The 21242-nt window shown below is 37.8% G+C and overlaps 1 long non-coding RNA gene across 3 annotated transcripts; it reads right to left on the minus strand.

Moving 5' to 3' along the window:
- Window positions 1-1175: 1175 nt before the first annotated feature.
- LOC141499750 (uncharacterized) lies at window positions 1176-17999 on the minus strand. 3 transcript variants are annotated; one of them, XR_012471757.1, is made up of 4 exons: window positions 17898-17999; window positions 17146-17236; window positions 11304-11417; window positions 1176-1391 (listed from the first exon to the last, which is right to left on the minus strand). It is a non-coding gene; the product is annotated as an uncharacterized LOC141499750 (long non-coding RNA). The 3 variants fall into 3 exon arrangements; XR_012471756.1 differs by lacking the exon at window positions 17898-17999 and adding an exon at window positions 12089-12258 and having other exon boundaries at window positions 17146-17534; XR_012471755.1 differs by lacking the exon at window positions 17898-17999 and having other exon boundaries at window positions 17146-17534.
- Window positions 18000-21242: the final 3243 nt, after the last annotated feature.

Raw genomic sequence — 21242 nt, forward strand, 5'->3', positions numbered from 1 at the left:
TTTAGACAACACATTCTGATTCCTGACCCAATTCCTGGCTCTGTGGCAGGCAGAACATAAAGAAAAGAAATTGAAAAGAACAAATCACAAAAGAGGAAAAAAAACCCTCCATAGAAAACATGACTACATCCTCTGTTCACCAATGACTTCATATTTTGTGGCTAGGAACAGAGGATGAGACAATATAGAATGTACCTCTTAAGCAACTTTTATCTCTTTCCCATACAACAATTGAAAAGGAAATTACTGTCAATTTAAAGGGCAAATGTAAATTCTTTTGACTCAAAGATCCTTTAATTTGGGACATATTCTTAAAGCTTCTTGATTCTCTCCTTACTTTGTTCAGTTTTTAATTTTCTATGAAATGTCAACCAAGGATAGAAATAAAGATGAGAGTGAATACTGCTTGCAGTTTATCTGTGACTTGTTGAAGGATAAGCGTCTGGTTCATGAAGAACTGATCAAATAACTGTAAACATCTTGAATTAGTGGTGTTGTTTTGAGATTGGGTCTTCCTATCTTGCCCAGACTTGGGAAGGAGTGGCTGCTCAATGGTTTCAATCCTATAGCTCACCATAATGACTATTTTGTCCCATGCTATTTCTGACCAAATCTAGTTTGATCATTCCATAAGCAGCTGGGTATTCTTCACTTTTGGAGGCTCACTATATTGGTACAAGACTTAGTTCAAACACCATATTGACTTTATCCCTATTGAACTTCAGAACTACTTAGTTAAAGAAATCAACTAACATCTACTACCCCAGAAACAGGCATAATGCCTATAAAATGCCTAGAATAGGCACATGGCACCACACTTGGTTGAATTTAGAGTTTGAAACTATTTCTCAAATCCTCTCATGTTAAGTTGAGAATCAGAGCCTATAGGACAGTTTTAATTCTGTGATATATGATACTTGATCGGTGGGGTGGATTACTGGGATTCTTTCTCTTATCAATAATGACTCTTTAGTCCTAATCAGGAAGCCACAGTCTATCTGGCTACTATGTTTCTGGCTACAAGATTAGTGTTTTAGCAGATAGGAAAAGTAAACTTTCACATCATAGTGTGGACTTAGATAATCAACTTCTCCAGTAGAACTCAGAAGAAAATAAAAAGAGAAGTAGGATATGCAAGTTTACACATTTTCAGAAAGAGAGCCAGACCCATTGGGGAGGTCAGCATATCACTTTTATTGATGGTGAAATCCAGGATTATCCTGTCAATTACGCCTGGATCGTTGTGAGACACAGCTCCTTCAGCTGCCGGATGCCCTCCTCCGCCTGGGGAGCTGGGACGGCTCACTGATATTGGTGAGGGCCTTATGCGAAGCTTTCGATACTCAAAGACAGAGCAAACAACCAGGATGACCCTGCCATCCTGCCATATCCTACGGAAACAAGACAGCAGATTTTCAGTGTCCTTATACCAAAAAGGGGATAACAATAATATCAATAAGCAAAAAAAGAGGAATCAATAAAACATTTTAAATAATTCATACTGGAAAGAAAAATGCAAAAGAGAAGATAGTTTTGTTGCTGTCTTATTTTATTAGATAGAGTATACATGTAATTTAACATAAACATATATGTGGATATGTAGATATATAAATAGACATGAATATATATAAGAATATATATACTTAAAAAAGAAACTATATAATTAAAGTTATTTTTCTTATTGATGCATTTGGTTTGTTGTGTCTATTGAAATATTTGTTATTGGTGACTGCTAGGTTTTTAATAAAAGAAAAATTAAATTATAAATTTAAAAAATATAGATCTCTGCTATCATTCTATTGCCTTAAAGGTATTGACTGCTTCTTTGTGGCTCAAGGACTACAAGGCTTTTGCATTGACAGCAAGGATTTCATCTCCTAATAACCCAAAGCAAGATCAAAATAAGCATCACATCATAAAGGAACAGACTAAATAAACAATCATGATAATAATGTGTGACTACAAGTTATTTGAATTCTGACTTAGACAAAAGTCCAAGTTAGCCAGCCCTGGAAAATCACCTAGTTTTCCAATGGTTGTCTTCCCAATGACTATCCCCAGCATCAGTCATTACAATTGAAGGACAATATATGCTTCTGTCTGCATTTTCCTGTGATGTCTGATTTTAACCTCATAATCCAAGATAAAATTCTTCACCAAAAAAAGACAAAAATGACATGGGCATTTAAAGATCTGCCTGGTTATGTCACTAGATAGCAGCAATGGACTTGAACATGTTCTTGACTCTTGTGAGCTGTGAGTCATGCTTCAGATCTACATATAAGGTTAGTGCCCAGCATGCACTCTGTGACTATTATGGTTCAGTCTCTTTGCTGGCATCAAAAGGAGAAAGGGGGGAAACAACCCCTACAAGGAAGGATAGATAAAAATAGAAAATACTTTCACAGATGAGTAGCATTCCCCAACATACACCAAGAAGCATAACTAGAAATATTCTGATGTTCAGGGTGTCAATCAAGAGTCATATGACCATTTGTGGGCAAAGATTCAAGAAAATTCCCTGCTCTTTGCTGGGGGAGCCTACTTCCAGGGCAGAAATCAGGATTACAGGCTAGGGAGATTCCAGCTGACACACAGCTGGGATACTTTCTGATTGAACTAGTTCTTCTGGATAACTAGGTGCTCAGATTTCTCTTGAAGGAGTGCAAGGACTTGGAGGTCTCTCTAAATCTGTAGCATTAGAATAAAATCCTAGTTACAGTATCTGAACACAAGAGCACAACATTGATCTGAATTGGCTCAGAAGAACCTACTATGTAGATCCTTGTAGAATCCTTGTAGAAAATGAAAGCACATGGTCACTTACACATCTTTTACTGACCTACCCTTGTCCACTTAGGTCATATGTCCATCATGAGCTGGAAAGCACCTTAGTGATCATCTAGTCCAACTCCTTCATCCTATCAATGCAGACATGAAGTTCCAGCATAGGAAATGTGATTTGTTCAAAGTCACACATGGACTTATTGAAGAATGGTACATGAGACATGGTGGGAGGCAATAGTTAAGAGGCCCAGACACCCTAAACTATTTTGAGTCATTGATTCTTTTGGCATCTGAGGCTCATTCTAACTTGCCCTATTAAGCAAGATGAGTTTTCATGAACTGAAAAGTTAGCAATCCATTCTAGAAATGCTCTGTGCCAGTAGCACATTGTTCTGAACCTAAAAGACAAAAACTCCTCTAGAGAGGCAACCCTTCCTCAAAGAGCCATGAAGAAAGAATCATCTGCTGTGAAAGCATGAAGCCTGTTCACATCACCCTATTCAAACACAGATTTCTACCATCATTTCTACAGGGTACCCATCTTTAGTTAATTCTATACCAACTGACAAGAAGCAGCTGATGGAGCAATACTTCCATAGACTTTGAAGACAGTTTTGTGGTGGATTTATAACACACTTTTAAGTGGTTTAGGAACAAAACTGATTCCATCATGTTGGAAAGGAGATCTGTTCATAGAAAAGGAGGGCTTGTGCAGTGCCAGGTGCTATTTTCAAAAGTCCCAGTATTTGCTGCTCATTTTTGACCATATGAAATGAAGGGTGAGAGTCTCAATCCAATTCAGACACAAAGACACACACATATATTATCTTGATAAAGGAGTAATATTTTTAGTCTCTAGCAAAATATCTTAAACAAAAATTGCCTCAATAAACCTCACCCAAAAAGGAGTTCTTCCACTAAAAATGTCACTGCATTTGGATTGAGCACATTGAACAAATTAAACTAGGATTTTTCATATGATCATGGATACTTAAAAGACTAAAAGGTGTTTTAGGAGAACTGATCCATCTTTCTCTTTTCTTAGATCAAATCCTTCTTTTGCTCCATTGCTCTCACTTTCTTTTAATCTGCCATCTTCTGCAGCTGTTCTATTCAGGAAAATTGTCTTAACAAAAATCCCCATCTATCCCCAGACTGAATCTTGACCTCCTACAATGGTGAAGCCAAGGCCCTAGACCCAAAGCAGAAATACATCTTTTACTGACCATACCAAAAAATGATCTTTTTTTTAGGTTGTTTTTTTTTTTTTTGCAAGGCAATGGGGTTAAGTGGCTTGCCCAAGGCCACACAGCTAGGTAATTAGTAAGTGTTTGAGGCCGGATTTGAACTCAGGTACTCCTGACTCTAGGGCCAGTGCTTTATACACTGCGCCACCTAGCCGCCCCCCCCAAAATGATCTTAAATGAAATATTTCTCCTTTCAAATGATTAAAAATCAATTAGAGACTAAAAGAATTGAATCTGAACGAATTTGTGGATCTATATGAAATCATAGAAATAATTGATAATTCGTGTAAAGGACAACAATGAGACAACATGCCAAGTTCCCTATCAGGAAACCACGACCACCCTGATCTTGTCCTCATGTTCAGCAATTGTAATATACTAATCAATTGCAGACAAATTGATGTAGGGATTTTTTCCCCAAATTATTTCCTGTGATTTAATTGCCTTTCTCAGTGGCAATGTATTATCTTTAGAGTCTCAAAATGATTCTGAGGAATAGGGAAACAGCATTTCATGTCACTGTGGTGCTATCCTAGCTTCATTGTTGTATTTTACTTTTTTCCATTTCCTAAAAAGAATGAAACATTTCCTTTTTGTTCATCATGTGAATATTTAATTTGTTTTCCAATTACAAACAACAATGGCAGTTGCAACCAAACTTTTTTGGCAAGGTTTTGAGTCTTACACTTTTTCTCCCTCCCTCCATTTCCTCCTCCCTTTGTCCCATCACAAATTATCCCTGATTATTACATTGGCGGAATGAGCTAGACCATGATGTTTGATCATCGCCCCATAATGTTGTTATTCTGTATGATGTTCTTCCGGGTTTGCTCACATCACTCAGCAACAGTTCAGCTAAGTCTTTCCAGCCTTTCCTGAAATCTGATCCCTCATGATTTCTTCTAGAACAATAGTGTTCCATCACATACATAGACCACAACTTGTTCAACCATCTCCTAATTAATGGGCAGCCCCTCAATTTCCAATTCTTTGCCATTACAAACAGAACTGCAAGGACTATTTTGCTACATGAGGGATTTTGACCTGTTTTCATGATCTTTTCAGGATACATACCCAGTAACTGTATTGCTGGATCAACGGGTTTGCACATTTTGATGGCCTTTTTTTCATAATGCCACATTACTCTCCAGAAAGGTTGGATCAGTTCACAATGCCACAAGCAGTGCATTAGTGTCCCAGATAGTCCACATTCCCTCAAACATTGATCATTATCCTTTGTACTCATTTTGGTCCATCTAAGAGATGAGAGGTGGTACCTCAGAGATGCTTAATTTGCATTTCTCTAATCAACAATGCTTTAGAGCAGTTTTTCATATGACTAAACCAGCTTTGGTTCCTTTGACTGAGAATTGCCTTTGACAATTTGACAGTTGGGGAATGACTTTTCTTTATAACTTTGACTCTGTTTTCTATATCATTTAGAAATGAGACCATTGTCAGAACATAAAAATTGTTTCCCAATTTACTTCATTCCTTTGGATCTTGGTTATGGTGACTTTGTGCAAAAACATTTTAATTTAATGTCATCAAAATTATCTGGTTTGATTTTTATAATGTTCTCAATCTCTTATTCAGTAATAGATCTCACATGTAATCTATTCATAATTTTCTTATAACACTTTCTTTAATGTCCAAATCTTGCATCTATTTTGGCCTTCTTTTGATATAGGGTGTGAGAAGTTGTTCTAATCCTTGTTTTTTCTGTGCTATCTTCCATTTTTCCCAGCACTTTTTAAAGTGGATTATGAGTATTTGTTTTTTGTTAAGTACAAGAACCTGTTTCCCTTATTTTAAAAATAATTTTACCTTCTACTTTGACATATAATTCTATATTGTAACCTACTCCTCCTCCCTGTCTGCACACACAAACTAGAAAACATATCAAGTGAAACCATAGAATCACTAAGTATGCAGATAATCATTCCTAACCATGATCACCCCTGGGAGGAGTGAGGTCAGTGAAAAAGTATGCACTTTCCTCATTAGCTTCAAGTTTCCCATGCCCAATTCTGGGGGAACTCTCAGTCATAGTTGCCACTCTTCAACAACAGAAGCAACAATAACACAATAACATATCCTATCATTGCTCATCTCTTTCCCAATTCATAGCCCTCCATATCCTATGGCCTGTTGGATAAGTATAATTATATATTTACATATAAATTTATATGTTTGTATTATCTTGTGTTTAATTTTTAAATAAATAAAAAGCTTTTATTAAATGCCCACCATGTGAAAGACAGTATGTAAAGTATGGAGATATAGAGCAGCCAGAACAGATGCCTTGCAAGGGATTAACACTGTGACAGGTGAGACACACAAGGTAGATGGAAAAGTCCCTTTGCAAATTGGACACCAGCAGTTTCTAGACCCTTTATACCTTACTCTCCTATTCCCCTCCCATTAAGATCTAGCCTAATTGGTCTTCTTTCTATTTCTTTTTTTTTCCATTTATTTATTTATTTTCTATTTTTTTTGTGAGAGTAAACATAAATTGCCCTCCACTCCCCCAAAAGAGAGAAAACTCAATAATAGTGAGAAAGAAAAAAAAGTGTACTTCAGTCTGTTCAGATTCCAATGGCTCTGTCTCTAATATGAGTTCACTTCTTTATCATAGTCCACCAGAGAAGTTGCTTCAATATTTTTTCCACAGTTGCTATTACTAGCTGTATTTTCCTCCACTCTTTTCCTCCTCACTCATTTATTCTATTCTCTCTCTCCTTTCACCTTGTCCCTGTTCAGAAGTGTTGTATGTCAGTCCCCTCTACCAATCTTCCCTCTCTTCTATTACCTACTCCCATCCCTTTCCTATCATTTTCCTCCAGGCTAAGTCAGATTTCTATACCCTATTAAAAGTGTATTAAAAGAGCCATTTCTGATGAGAATGAAGGCTCACTCATTCCCCCTCACCTACCCCTGTTCCACTCCATTGAGAAAGCTTTTCCTTGACACTTTTATGTGAAATATCTTGGCCCCTTCTTCTCCTTTATCTTCCTCCCAGTACTTTCCTTAATCACCCATTGACTCCATCTTTTTTCCTCTATTATACCATTATATTCAGCTCCTTCCTGTGCCTTGTCTATATATGCTCCTTCTAATTGCTCTTATAAATGAGAAGGTTCATATGAGTCATCAGTATTTTCTTCCCTTGCAGGAATACAAACTGTTCAACATCATTAAATTCCTGATAATTAATTCTTCTCATTCACCACCTCTATTCTTCACCTGTACTTTCAAACTTTCTGTTCAGCTCTGCTTGTTTCAATAGGAAAGTTTGAAAGTCCCCTGTTTCACTGAAAGTCAATCTTTTGCCCTGAAAGTACATGTTCAGTTTTACTGGTCAGTGGATTCTTGATTGTAATCCAAGCTCTTTTGCCTTCTGGAATATCATATTCCAAGCCTTGGGAGCCCTTAATGTAGATGCTGCCAAATTCTGTGTAATTCTGACTGTAGAGCCACAGTGGTTGAATAGTTTCTGGAAGCTTTTAGTATTTTTTCTTTGATTTGTGAGTTTTGGAATTTGGCTATAAGATTCTTGGGATATTTTTCTTTTGGGAGGTGATTGGTGAATTCCCTCAATTTCTTTTTTATCCTCTGCTTCTAGGATCTCGGGGACAATTTTGCTGTCTTAGTTCTTGAAAAATAAAATCGAGGCTATTTTCCTGGTCATGGCTTTCAGGTAGCCCAATACTTTTTAAAATATATCTTCTGGATCTGTTGTCAAGGGCAGTTTTTTCCAATGAGATATTTCACATTTTCTTTCTGTGGTTCTTTAGGTATTGTCTTATTACTTCCTGATTTCTCAAAAGTCATCAGTCTACTTTTGCTCCATTCTACATTTGAAGGAATTATTTTCTTCAGAGAGCCTTTTTATCTTCTATTCCAACTCTCTACATCTGCTTTTTAAGGCATTCCTCTCCTCATTTGCCCTTTGGGTTGCTTTTTCCATTTTACCTAAACTGGGTTTTTAATGTCATTTTCTTCAGTATTTTTTGTATTTCTTTCACCAAGCTGCTGCATTTGATTTTCATGATTTATTTGTGTCTCTCTCATTTCTCCTCCCAATGTTTCCAATGTATTGCTTTTCAATGTCTTTTTTGAGCTCATTCAGCCATTTTCTATTTCTCTTGGATGTTTTGGATGCCGAAGATTCAACATTGCCATTTTCTGAGCATGATCTTCTATGGGACCAAAGTAATTTTCTATGATCAGATACTTCTTTTTCTGTAGTTTTCTCATTTCCTCATCCTATGACTTCCAAAGCTTTGGAGTGGTTCTCTTGCCTATGCTCTGTTATATGGATGAACACGAGGCCCTTCCCTCTGCCCTGGAGCTATGAGGAGGGTCCCTGCTCTGGATGGTAGTATAGGGGCCCAAACTGCAACCTGGACCTGAGTGGGGGCAAGTAGCAGAGTCCTGCCCCAGGGAGAGTACAGAGAACTCTGAAGTCTCCATTGAGCCCCTTACATTATGCAGACTGGAAGTACTGGGTGGCTTCACTGATTCCTGCACTAGATTCTCACTACAAGGCTGCTCTGAGTCTGGCATTAGGCTCTGCACTCACTCTGGTGTGGCAGTGTTTTCTGACCACCCCTTCAAACTGTACCCAGTGATCCCTGGGCCAAGAGGTCTGGAAATCATTCCCTCTGCCATGGACTCAGGCTCCCCCAGGCACCCTGTTAAGGGCAGGATGTTCCTGGAAGGCTGGAGCTCGTTTGCTCTGGCTGGGCTACACTGCAGCTACTCTGCAGCTCTTTCCACCCTCCCAACCCACACTCCAGTGAAACAGACCTTTCCTCAGGAACCTCTAAGAAGTCTTTGACTGGGAAACTGTATCACTTGGTCTGTGGGTTCTGCCCCTCTAAATTTTGGCTATAGAGTCAAAATTTCATGGCTTTTGGAGTTTTGGGGAGAATATGTTTCCTGGGAATTCTTGCCTTCATACTGTCATCTTGGCTCCACCCTGGCCACATCAACATTAAGGGATCAAATACCATATTCCAGGTATTCTCCAGAACAAGGGAGCTTGGCTTGTATTACAACCAAAATTTCACTCTCTTGCAATACTGAGCCTTCTTTTTCAGGGGAAAAAGATGGGCATTTAATGAAATAGGAGACTTTCAATCATTCTGATGAAAAGATCAGTGTTAAATAGACAATTTGGTCTTCAAAATACTAGACTGAAGACCCACATGAAAATATAAACGAGGAAAAAATTTGTTATCCAATAAAATTAAACTGGTTTCCAGAGGGAATATACTTAAGCAGAAGGAATGGACATTCATGATATGTCCATGACCTTGAAGAAATGATTTGAAAAAATATGTCTCATTAAAGAGGGGTGTATAGTAAAGAGACATGAGGAAGGGGGAGATTGAAAAGGGGTAAACTATATCACTTGATGAGGTGCAAAGGACCTATTGCAATAGAGGGAAAGAAAGAAGGTGGTGAGAACCTCTGAATCTAATCAGATTTGTTTGACTCAAAGAGGGAGAGCTTCACACACACACACACACAAACAAACAATCTCACACACAGAGACACAGACACACTCAGTTTTGTTTAGAAATCTATCTTACCTTTCAAGTATTAAGAGGGGGGAAAGAGGGAGGTGAGAATGAGGGACTGTTATAAACAAATGAAGGAAGAAAGGGAGTAGAGGAGAAGGGGAAGGTGAAAGAAAGGAGAGGGGATAGGCTCTAAGAGTGTAAACACACTGAGAGATTAGGCATTTAAAAGCAAAGTACAGGGGAGGTGGGATAAATACAAATAGAGGGGAGATAGCATGGTGGGTAATAAAGAGTTAGTGACTGAATTGGATGAATGCTCTGATAAAAGAGAAAAGCAGAGTGGATTAAAAACCAGAATCCCAGAATATGCTTCTTAGAAAAAAGGCATTTGAAGCACAGATGTCCATACAAATTAAAGTTAAAAGACTGTCCCAGACTATGTTATTCTTCAGGTAAAGTGAAAAAAAATCAGGGGTAGTAATCTTTACATTGTTTCCATGCTATACATTGATCTAAGTTGATTGTGATGAGAGAGAAATCATATCCTTAAGGAACAAAATGTAAAGTATAAGAGATAGCAAAATTACACAACTATTTTTTAAAATTAAAGACAATGGTCTTTGTTCAAATCCCACAATTCATTCTCTGGATACGGATGGTATTCTCCATCCCAGATACCCCAATATTGTGCCTTCTTGCTGCACTGATGGAATGAGTAAATCCATTAATATTGATCATCAAGCAGTCTTTACCTTAGTCAAAGTGGCTGGAAAAATGGATCTCCTTAAAGGAGGAAAGGAAGGAAACTATATCCTACTAAAAGATACCATAGACAATGAGGTAATTTCAATACTAATTATGTATGCACCAAGTGTTATAGCCTGTAAATTCTTAGAAAAGCTGAATGAATTACAGGAAGACCTAGGCAGCTAAACTACAGAGCTGTGAACCCTTAACTTCCTTCTCTCAGAAAGAGGTAAATCTAACCATAAATTGAACAAGAAGTTAAACAAGAAGGAAGTCACAGATGTGAATAGATTGTTAGAAAACTTAGATATGATAGCCCTCTGTAGAAAAATGAATAGACATAGAAAGCAATATACCTTTCTTTCTGCAGTACATGTCATCTACACAAAAATCAACCATGTATTAGTGCATAAAAGCCTCATGATTAATTGCAGAAAGAAAGAAATATTGAATGCATCCTTTTCAGATCATGATGCAATAAAAATCACATGCAAAATAAAAGGACCCTAAAGATATGGACCAAAAACCAATTGGAAACCCATTTCAATAAATGAATGCATCAAAAAACAAATCATAGAAAGGATTCATCCAAGATAATGATGATAAAGACACAAAACTTGTAGGATACAACCAAACCTCTTCTTAGGAAATATATTATACCTCCAGAAAGAGGAAATCAAGAGTGAACCATTTCAAGAGAATGGATCACTTATCTGCTAATAATGGAAAACCATGAAATCCATTCAGAAGATTTAATGGGACTTCTTCCAACATTATAGGCTCTACCTTTCTGTGGATCAGGAAAAGTTGAACATTGAGGAGTTCCATTCTTTAATTCTGTGTCCTGGATCAGACACATTTTAACTCTCCAATAATGTGAAGCAGAACAGAAAGGCAAGAGATCCATTCTATCCTGTGCTCAGAGAAATGATTGTCCAGATGAGACAAATTACTTCAAAGGGTTGAAATTATCTTTGAAAAAAGTCCTCACCTTATCCATTCTTTTCCTCAGCATGTTATTTGTAATCATGGTGGGCTGAACTAGGCTTAGAGGAGATGAGTCGGCTGGGTCTGAGGATTGAGCTGCCCTCTTCAGTACCTGCTCCTAAATAGAACCATATTGGACAAGTCAGAAATTCATTCATTTATCTTGCAGCAATAATGTCTTATCTTTCCATTAAAGTTATTTTATGACTAGCCAATGGGGTATGCAGATTTTCCTAGTTTTACAAGATTAAGCAAGAGGAATTCTTGTTTGAAGGTCCTCTATCAAATGGAGAAACTTTCAGCATGGGCCCAAAGATGAATGAGACAGTCACTTGTCAGGCTCACAGTCTAGTCAAGCTTCCTCAAAGAGTGATATATGTATATTTCTGAAACATAGCAAATCTTGGAGATGGTCTCATGGACATTTCCTCAAGGGAATGAAAAATACTGTACCAGGAAACTCCACAACAATGAAATCATCCAGTCAAGAATTCCTAAACAAGATATTTATCACTCAACACTATACAGGTATCAAGTTCCAACACAATGGACCCAATGAGTACTTTAACACTACCAACCTAATGCATATTACACTGAAAGACAGGAGTCAGGAAGAGACAACACTCGTGGGCTGGGTTTTGGATAGTCATGACTGCAACTAATGACCATCTTCATCTATGTGTGGTTTGCAATAGAAAGTTGTGATTTTCTCTCGCCTATGCAAATTGCCAGAAGAGCCAATTTCTTGAATCCTAGTCAAGAGCCCTAGGCCTGGAAACTCTGACTGACCTGTCTTGCCAAAAGAGTTTAGTGGCTGGGGAAAGCCATGTTGATGGACCCTCAAATACTTTTGTTGAAACTTCGGCATCATATAGGGGAGCTTTCATCCTCATACATAAATGATTCTCACAGAGAATGATTCTCTGGTGGTGCCCTGTGTCTACTTTCCTTGTGTTCACCTTGAAAAGCAAAGAAAAACTTTTTATAATGATTATAGTATTTTCTTTGAGGCAAGCATAATTAACATTTCCCCTCATTCTTCTTAATTGTTTTTGTTTAAGTTTTTTCCTTTTACTTTTCAGTTTTTTTTTCTAAATAACAAGAACTCAAAATTATATATTTTATGTCTTGTGATGACCTCTAACTCTTCTTTGGATAAAAATTCTCTCTCTCTCTCTCTCACACATACACACACACACACACACACACACACACACACACACACACACACACAGACAGACATGCACACACACATAAAGACACCTGGCTGCCTCCTTTCTGCTTCTGTTTTTCTCCAAAAAAAGAGAAGAAGACTCATTTATACATAACTTTTCTTCAGGACTCATTTCAGTTTCATTGTATTGATTTGTTCACACACTAAAGTCATTGGGTAGTCATGATGTTGCCATGTCTTGAATTTCCTAACTATGAATCAGTTCACATATCTTTTCTTTCTCAATTCTTCTTGTTGATCACTTCTGATAGCATAGTTATATTCGATTACTTGCATTTTTCATAATTTGCTTAGCTTTTTCCCAACTGATGGACACCTATTTCTTTGTTTTCTAAGGAAACTATTTCTTATAAGACCTTGAGAATCATTTCTAGATGGCAAAGTACTGGAAACTGAGGGGATGCCCCTCAGTTGAGGAATGGCTAAACAAGTTAGGGTACATGAATACCATGGAATTCTATCATTCTATAGGAAACCATAAATGGTCAAACTCTAGAGAAGCATGGAATGACTTACAGGATCTGATCCTGAGCAAAAGGAGCAAAACCAAGAGAACAATGTATTCATCAACAACAACATTATGAGATAAACCACCTTGATGCAAGCATCTCCTCTCAGCTGTCCAGAGATCTAGGACAACACTATCTCACAGGTAATGGACTATATTATCCTCAACCAGACAAGGGAAGACAAAGGAAACAAAACAAAACACACAGGAAGAAAAAGCCAAAAATGCAAACCTTCTGAATATGATGGATATGTTATGAAAATTATCTCTTATGTATCTCTTTTCCTTAATCGTAATTCCTCATGCCAAAAATTAGTAATTTGTAAACATGTTTAACAAAATATGGAGATAAAATGATAAATGACTATTCCCTCCTTAGGGGAGGGGGTTGGGAAGAGAGGGTGGTGGGAAATTTTGTAACTTAGAAATATGTTATGTACATGTTGATGAGAGTAAATAAAGTTTTAAAAAAAGTGGAAACTAAGGATCTTGACTCCCAGACTGATTCTTTTTGAGGGCAAACTAGGTCTTCTCTTGTCTCAGTTCATTCCTACTTTTTTACTTCCTGTTTGGCTGCTGTCTCAGGTAAATTGACACTTAAGAGTGACCTAACATCAAAAGGTCAAAGTCTCCTGATGCATCTAGGGCTATGGCCAGCTCTTCTGACCAATGTCTTGCCACTTGACTCTTATAACTCTGGACGAGAGACTAGGGCTGCTGGCTTTCCACAGCTCTGCATCACTTCAATTCAATTCACTTGCCTGTCAAAACATCACTGTCCTGATGTCATAGAGCCTCTCCCAGAATGAAGGATGAAAAACAACAAACATTGAAGAAAAAGAAAGTGAGCTTTTACTTGCCTCTCCATGTGTACTAAGTGCCCAGGGATGCAATTCCATAGAAAAGTAGGACAGCCCCTCTCTAGAGGGATCTTGGGACAGAACAACACACATAAGGATGATTTTGAAATCCAACTGATCAGGAATGAGGCCTGGAGGGCAATGAAAGCTGATTGGCTTGGACACTTCAAAAGTTGTAGAAATTCACCAATAAGAGAAGCATGGTGATCCTTGAAGGACATTCAATAGTGCAACGAAATCACGATGATTAGGATGTCCCATGGAAATGAGACCCCTGAAGCTGAGGAGAATTACAGACTGAGACAGGAACAGTAGCTTGATTTAAAATTCACGCTTAAACTGGAAAGAGGTAGGTCACTAGGAGAGTGAGTAGGTCAGTCAACCAATGAATTTTATTCACTAATACATTTGGACCAGGGCAAACAATGAGTGTGAATTTGCTGGGAGAAAAGGCACAAAGCAAATACAGCCCCCTTCCCCAGACAGATACACACACTCAAGGATTCTAAGGGTGGAGATAACATTTACAAAAATGATTCCATTTACTCTAAATATAGAAAAGATGAATGGAAGTTTTAGGGCAGGAACCCTGGGCCTTAGAGAAGGCCTCCTGCAAGAGGAAAGAGAGCCAGGAATTCTAAGTGGCAGAGAGATTCCAAGGGAGAGCAGCAGACAGGAGGGACAGCCATTGAAAAGCATTGGATGGGAGGGACACTAGCACAGCTACACCATACAATATGAGAAGGGAAGGACAACATTCAGTGTCTACAAAGATAATTTAGGGGTTCCAGATTATAAAGCTAAGCCCAGTGTTTTGGCAATGATTGCTAGAGGTTAGCATGAAATGTGTTCAAAGGTGAAGGATTCTCACTGTTTTTGGATAAAAAGAATCTTTGTCTTTAATCCTGGAAGCAAAAGTAGCCAAGGCAGTTGAGTCACTAGGGCGCTAAAGTGTTCGGATATGCTCTTTAGGATCATCACTTATGCATCTCTGTGGACCATGGCCTGAGGTGGGGGGGGAAATTCAAAACCTAGGCATGATTAGAAAGCTGTTGCAGTAGTCCAGTTGTGGCTCACTGAAGGTCTGAATTAGGGTGGTGGCTTCAAGAGCAGAGAAAATGGACACATAAAAGAAATGATTTAGAGAAAGATATGACACACTAGGAAAGAGTTACCACATTACTTTAGAAGGTCAGCATCAACATCAGGCATTTCATTATCAGAGACAAGAAAGCAGGATTTGCTGGAGAGTCAGGAAGATGCCAAATCCTGCATTGATAATTAATCCCTCTGTGACCAAAGTTAACCAGAGTTTTCATTTGCTCACCTGCAAAAGGTCCAGCCTAATGGTAACCAACCCATTTGGAGGATCCAAGGAGATCCTATTCATATTGTTTCCTGCAATCTTAAATTGAGAAAGGAACTTTCTTTTTCCTATTCTTTTCTTCCTAAAATTCCACTTTCTTTTCTTTTCTTGAACTTTTTTTAGTTTCTACTTTGCCCCATCAAAACAAAGATACAATTTTAGCATATATATTTAAGACATTTAATTTCAAAGGCTTTTTCTTACCCTCTCCTCACACATACTCCCCACCTGCCATTGGGAAAGCAAACAATTTGATATAGTTTAGATCTGTGGAATCATGCAAAATATTTCCATCAAAGTCACACTGTGAAAGAAAATGTACACCAAAGAATCCTCAAGAAAAATGAAGGGGAAAAAAAAGAATTAGCCTTCCATTTGTACTGAAATTTTGTCCCTAAGTCCTTTCTCTGGGGATGGATAGTATTTTTATCACAATTCCTTTAGAGTTGTATTGGATCATTTTATTGCTGAGAATATAGTTAAGTCACTCACATAAGACCATATTGTCTTTACTTGCTAAACAGTACATAAAATTCCATTTTATTTTTGTTGGGCTGGCTTTACATGCCCATGACACTGTAATTGCCTACTCCCATCTCCCCACTTCCCCCAGACTGACTTGTCCAATTTTTCTCAAATAAGAGTACTTTACAGGTCTTTGTCTATCATTTGGAATGGAAAAGCACAGTAGGATGAGTAGAGGAATGGGCCACCCAGGGACAGACTTAATGAACCAGGTGTGGATGCTATTCATTTTATTGAATGCATTTAAGAACATACTTGGCTTCTTAGAATAATATTAAATATCTCCTCTGCGGTGGAAGCTTGACTCTCTTTGAAAGTTCACTGTTATTGATAATTCAAAATTATGCCAATCAAATTAGGAACACAGAAAACTATCTGGCCTGTCATATCTAATTTTATCTCTTTCCACTCCTGCCTATTTGAGATGGAGAGTCTGTGGGGCCTGCTGATGAAAAGTTCTTTTCCCCTTTCCTCCTTTTTTGGAGTAAAAATATCTCTGCAAACCAAAAGAATATTCACCACATTAACAACAGCATTGTGAGTTGATCAACCTTGATGGATGTGGCTCCCCTCAGCAGTTCAGAGTACCAGTATAACTATAATAGATCAGCTATGGACAATGCTAACCACATTCAGAGGGAAAAAAGCAAAAGAAAACAAAAATAGGAAGCAAAAGGAAAAAACCCCTTTGAAATTTGATAAACACTACATCCTCTTTTTTTAAAAAAATATCTCTTTTGTACATCTTTTGCTTACTCCTCATACTGAAAATGACTAATCTGTAAACATATTTAACAGAAATGTATATGGAAAATATTTACCTGACTGTTCACTGCTGAGGAGTGGTAGGTGGAAAGGGAGGTTGGAGGGAAATTTTGTAACTTCAAAATATACATATGCATTTGTATGAATGTTGCAAAACTTCCATATTATGAATTTGGAAAAATAAATTATCAATTAAAAAACAGAATATCCATCCATCTGTTGGGGAGGTGGATCACAATGAATACTCCATCTGGATGGTGTCATAACCTCAAAATTGCTATTGAAATAAACTGAACCCAATATGCAAGAAATTGAAGATGAGCCTAAGGTAAATAGAGACATGAACTTTCACTTTATTCTACTGTCAACAGAAAGCTTCAACTATGGAAACAGATGTCCATGTAAAAATATTGTGCCATTGGCAGGCTCCTTCCCAGCTAAACTATTTAGGGGCTTTATGAGAAAAGCTAACTTTCCATAATGGTTTGTCCATCTACTTCAGAGGCTGGCATCTGGCATCTGGCCATACTGTACCTTCAAACTCCCTACCATTGGCAGGACCTCTACTGCACATCACAAAAGGCTTACCTTTACAACAGTTCCAGCACTTCAAGCAGTTGCCCATGGTGGGCCTTTGGAATCCTTCAAGACAGATAGGATCTTGGAGTTTATTAGGCACCTGAATCAGACCAGAGAAGAACTGGGTTAGACTAAGGGGACACTGGAAATGGTTCTCTAATGAGTGTTCCCCAAGAAGATTTGTGAGGAAGAGGGATCACAAGGTGCAAACAGACAGCTGGGCCATCTGGAATCCCTCTGTTGCCCTCAGGAAGCTTTTTCATTGAAGACTCAGACATTGAAAAGATGTGGGTCTCATCTTCCCTCTTGGTGTGCCACAGACTGCTCATGTCTAGAGGTTTCAAATAGCTGCTGCTCTACTGTGGATGCGAGGAGCTTGAACTGTTTGTCAGTTTGAACTGATTTCCATGGAGATTCTAGACCATAACAGCATAGAATCTTAAAGGAGGAGTCTTTTGAAACCTTCTGGAAAGTTCTGTCTGCATCATTCAAATCCTACACCCTCCTTTGCCACTTAAAGCAAAAGATGCCCCCAAAGGGTCATACCAAAAACAGAGTATCTGGAGCAATTGACCTATGTCTTTAGATTCAAAATTTGGTGCTTGTTCCTTTTGTACCAAAACAAAAATCAGATATTTCAGAGCTGGATTTAAATGCTGTCTAGTCTAATAGCTTCATTTTATAGAGGAAGAAATGGAAGTTGTGAGAAATGAACTGTGTTGCTCAAGGTCATTTAGCAATTTGTGGAAGATCCTCCATACCTGACTCAAGTAGAGTGCTTTTCCCATTCTAAAGGGATATGAAGTATAATGGATATAACTTTGAACTCTCTTCAGGAAAACTTGGAACTCAAATCTTGCCTCTGACACCCATTGTGAGCTCATGGGTCAAACTCTAAAATTCTGAGAAATTCATTTACTTCATGGATGAAATGAATGATTGGATTGGATGGTCTCTGTGCTCTCCCCTAAATCTCTTCTAGGTTTTGTTTTGTTTTGTTTTGTTTTGTTTTGTTTTGTTTTGTTTTGTTTTGTTTTCTTTTCTTTTCCTTTCTTTTCTTTTCTCTTCTCTTTTCTTTTCTTTTCTTTTCTTTTTTCTTCTCTCTCTCTCTCTCTCTCTCTCTCTCTCTCTCTCTCTCTCTCTCTCTCTCTCTCTCTTTCATTCCCCTGGTAGGTTAAATCTGGCTTAACTACCCACCTGACCTCTGCCTGGAAACAGTCCAATCTATAAAGGAATTTTCCTTTCATGTCCTGAATCTCTATAGTAAACTGTTATAAGCAAATCAACTATAGAAATTTTGAGTCAATTGGATTTTAATAGCCAGATAGACTAATTGTGTGCTTCTCTCACCTACTGTCAGCTATATATTCTGACAGGGATTAAGATCCTTTAATTTTTATATTAAAAAGGATATTCAGATAAGACTGATAATCAGCTCTTGTGATCTCAAGCTATGACTGTACAATAGCATTCTCAAATTCTAGTTAAAAGCAAGGAATTTTTCCTTTGATGTCCTGGATGTTTATAGTAAAATGATAAGCAAATCTAATAAAGACATTTTGACGAATCAGATTTAATAGCCAGATAAGGTTAGGCGTGTGGTTTTGACATCTGCTATCAGCTACATGTAAAGATAGGCATTAAGTTTCCTTAATTTTTATTTAGAGGGGATATTTGGGTCAATAGTAGAATGGGAAATTCTTAGTATAAATACAGTTTCAAGGTCTAGTTTGAGAATGTGAGTAGTCAGTTAAGTACACCAGTAAAAAGGAAAATGTGGGAACATTTTGGGGAAGAATCATTTTGGTTAAGGATGTTTAAGTCAATAATGTAATGAGAATAAAGGTTGAGATTGTTTTATTTTTAAACTATATGCTGGGTACTCTTTGAACTAAGATGATTGTTGAATGTATATGATACAAGCTTAAGTCAATGTGATAATTCTCATTGGGAGTTTGGTCATGTAGTGAAACACTAATGGAAGTTTAGGGTGTTCAAGTGAAGTGCGTGCTTCAATGTGGCAATAAAGCAAAATGTAAATTGTTTGTAATAAGCTCCAGAATCTCATTGTTTTGGGATGAAACCTTGTATTTTGATCTGAGTAATATGTTAAGCAGTTTCTTTATCAGAAGAGAAGGTCTCGACTAGTCATCTGAGCTGGTGAGGACTTTTTAGAACAGATTCAGAAGATGCAGAAGGACAACGGATGTTTCCAGGGGAGAAGAGAGGAGAGAAGGAGAGACATTGGACCAGGTCATTTTCACCATCTCTCTCCTATTGTATAGTCAGGGAATCTGTATCTGTAACTTCCCTGGATTTTGTAAGTGTGACACCCCTACTTATGCCCCTCTTCTTGTGGAAAGGAGGAGGAGAGGCAGGGTCAAGATATTCTCCATTGTCTAAACTCCATAGTTCCTTCTCTAGATACAGATGGTAATCTCTATCACAGATCCCCTACAATTATTCCTGGTCCTGGAACTGATAGAGTGAGCATGTGCATCAAGGTTGATCATCTCCCCCATATTGCTCTTAGGGTGTACTATGTTTTTCCGGTTCTGTTCATCTCACTTAATATCAGTTCATGCAAATCCTTCCAGGCTTCCCTGAATTCCCATCCCTCCTGGTTTCTAATAGAAAAATAGCATTCCATGACATACATATACCACAGTTTGTTAAGCCATTCCCCACTTGAAGGACATTTACTCACTTGCCAATTCTTTGCCATCACAAACAGGGCTGCTATGAATATTTTTGTACAAGTGATGTTTTTACCCTTTTTCATAATCTCTTCAAGGTGTAGACCCAGTAGTGGTGTTGCTGGATCAAATGGTATGCACATTTTTGTTGCCCTTTGGGGGTAATTCCAAATTTCTCTCCAGAAAGTTTGGATGAGTTCACAGCTCCACCAACAATGTATTAGTGTCCCAGATTTCCCAGGTCCCTTCCAACTTTTTGGAATGGACTCTGAAGATACAGAAAGATACTGAATGTCTCCAAGGGAAAAGAAGAGAGATTGGACCAGGTCATTGTCCTTCCTCCATCTTACGTCCATGTGTGTGTATGGCTTGTTTGGTTAGGAAGTTCTGCCCCTTTTAATATCTGTAACTTTCCCTGTGATTCTATTCCCTTATTTATGCTCCATCTTATGTTTGTTGCCTGTCCATTGTGGAGAAGATAGGCTCCAATTGGACAGGAAGAGAAAATAGAACCTGAGGGGGGGATAATGAATGTGAGAATTTTGCTGAGGGGATATATTGAGGATGGTATGAAAGGATTTCAGATACAAATATATCTATGTCTCTCTCTCTCTCTCTCTCTCTCTCTCTCTCTATCTATCTATCTCTATCTATATAAAATTTTGAAATAAGGGGAGTGATTTTGTGGGAAAATTTCTAATCAAGTCTTTTCAGGGTTAAAAACTATTTATGTTAAGGAAAAGGAGACTTAGAGCCACCTGTTTTATGATAGAACTATTTTTACTGACTAGAAGGACATTTTCATCATAGATATTACTTCATTCTAGTTTAGATAGCTATGAAGGTCCTAAGTTATCTCACCATCTGATAGAAAAAAATATTAAGAAAACATTTCATTCTTTTCTTTGTGTGTGTTGCTGGAGTAGATTTTCGAGGAATAGATTGTACCTCTGGAGACCCAGCCTATGAGTTGAAGCAGAAGGGGGTTAGGGAGAGGGACTGTGGTTAAGATCTATGAAAATTCGAATTACCTTGTCACAGCGCAGCTCTCTGACTTGAGTGTGCCTCTCCAGAGAGAGAGAGTAAATAAAGACTTTCTTTTGTTCAGACCCAATCTCTAAGAACTTCTTTTAGGGTAAATTTATTACACACAATGGTCACAAGGAAACTGAGGAAGACACTGGTATAGTTATCCAAAAACAAAGAGTAGGGAAAACTCAACCTTTCCTAGTGGTCTTAAAAAAAAAGGAATTTTGTATAAGATCTCTACTCGAAACTGATTTACAAAGATGATCATCTTTGTATCTCTTTCTGAATTTTTCTCTTGGGAGGATGGTCTCCTTATATTCTAAGCATTTTTCTCCTAGATTTAATTAACATAGCTTAATTTCTTACTAGCAAGGCAAGGTG

This window comes from Macrotis lagotis, chromosome X (assembly GCF_037893015.1).
Source record: "Macrotis lagotis isolate mMagLag1 chromosome X, bilby.v1.9.chrom.fasta, whole genome shotgun sequence".
Taxonomy (NCBI): domain Eukaryota; kingdom Metazoa; phylum Chordata; class Mammalia; order Peramelemorphia; family Peramelidae; genus Macrotis; species Macrotis lagotis.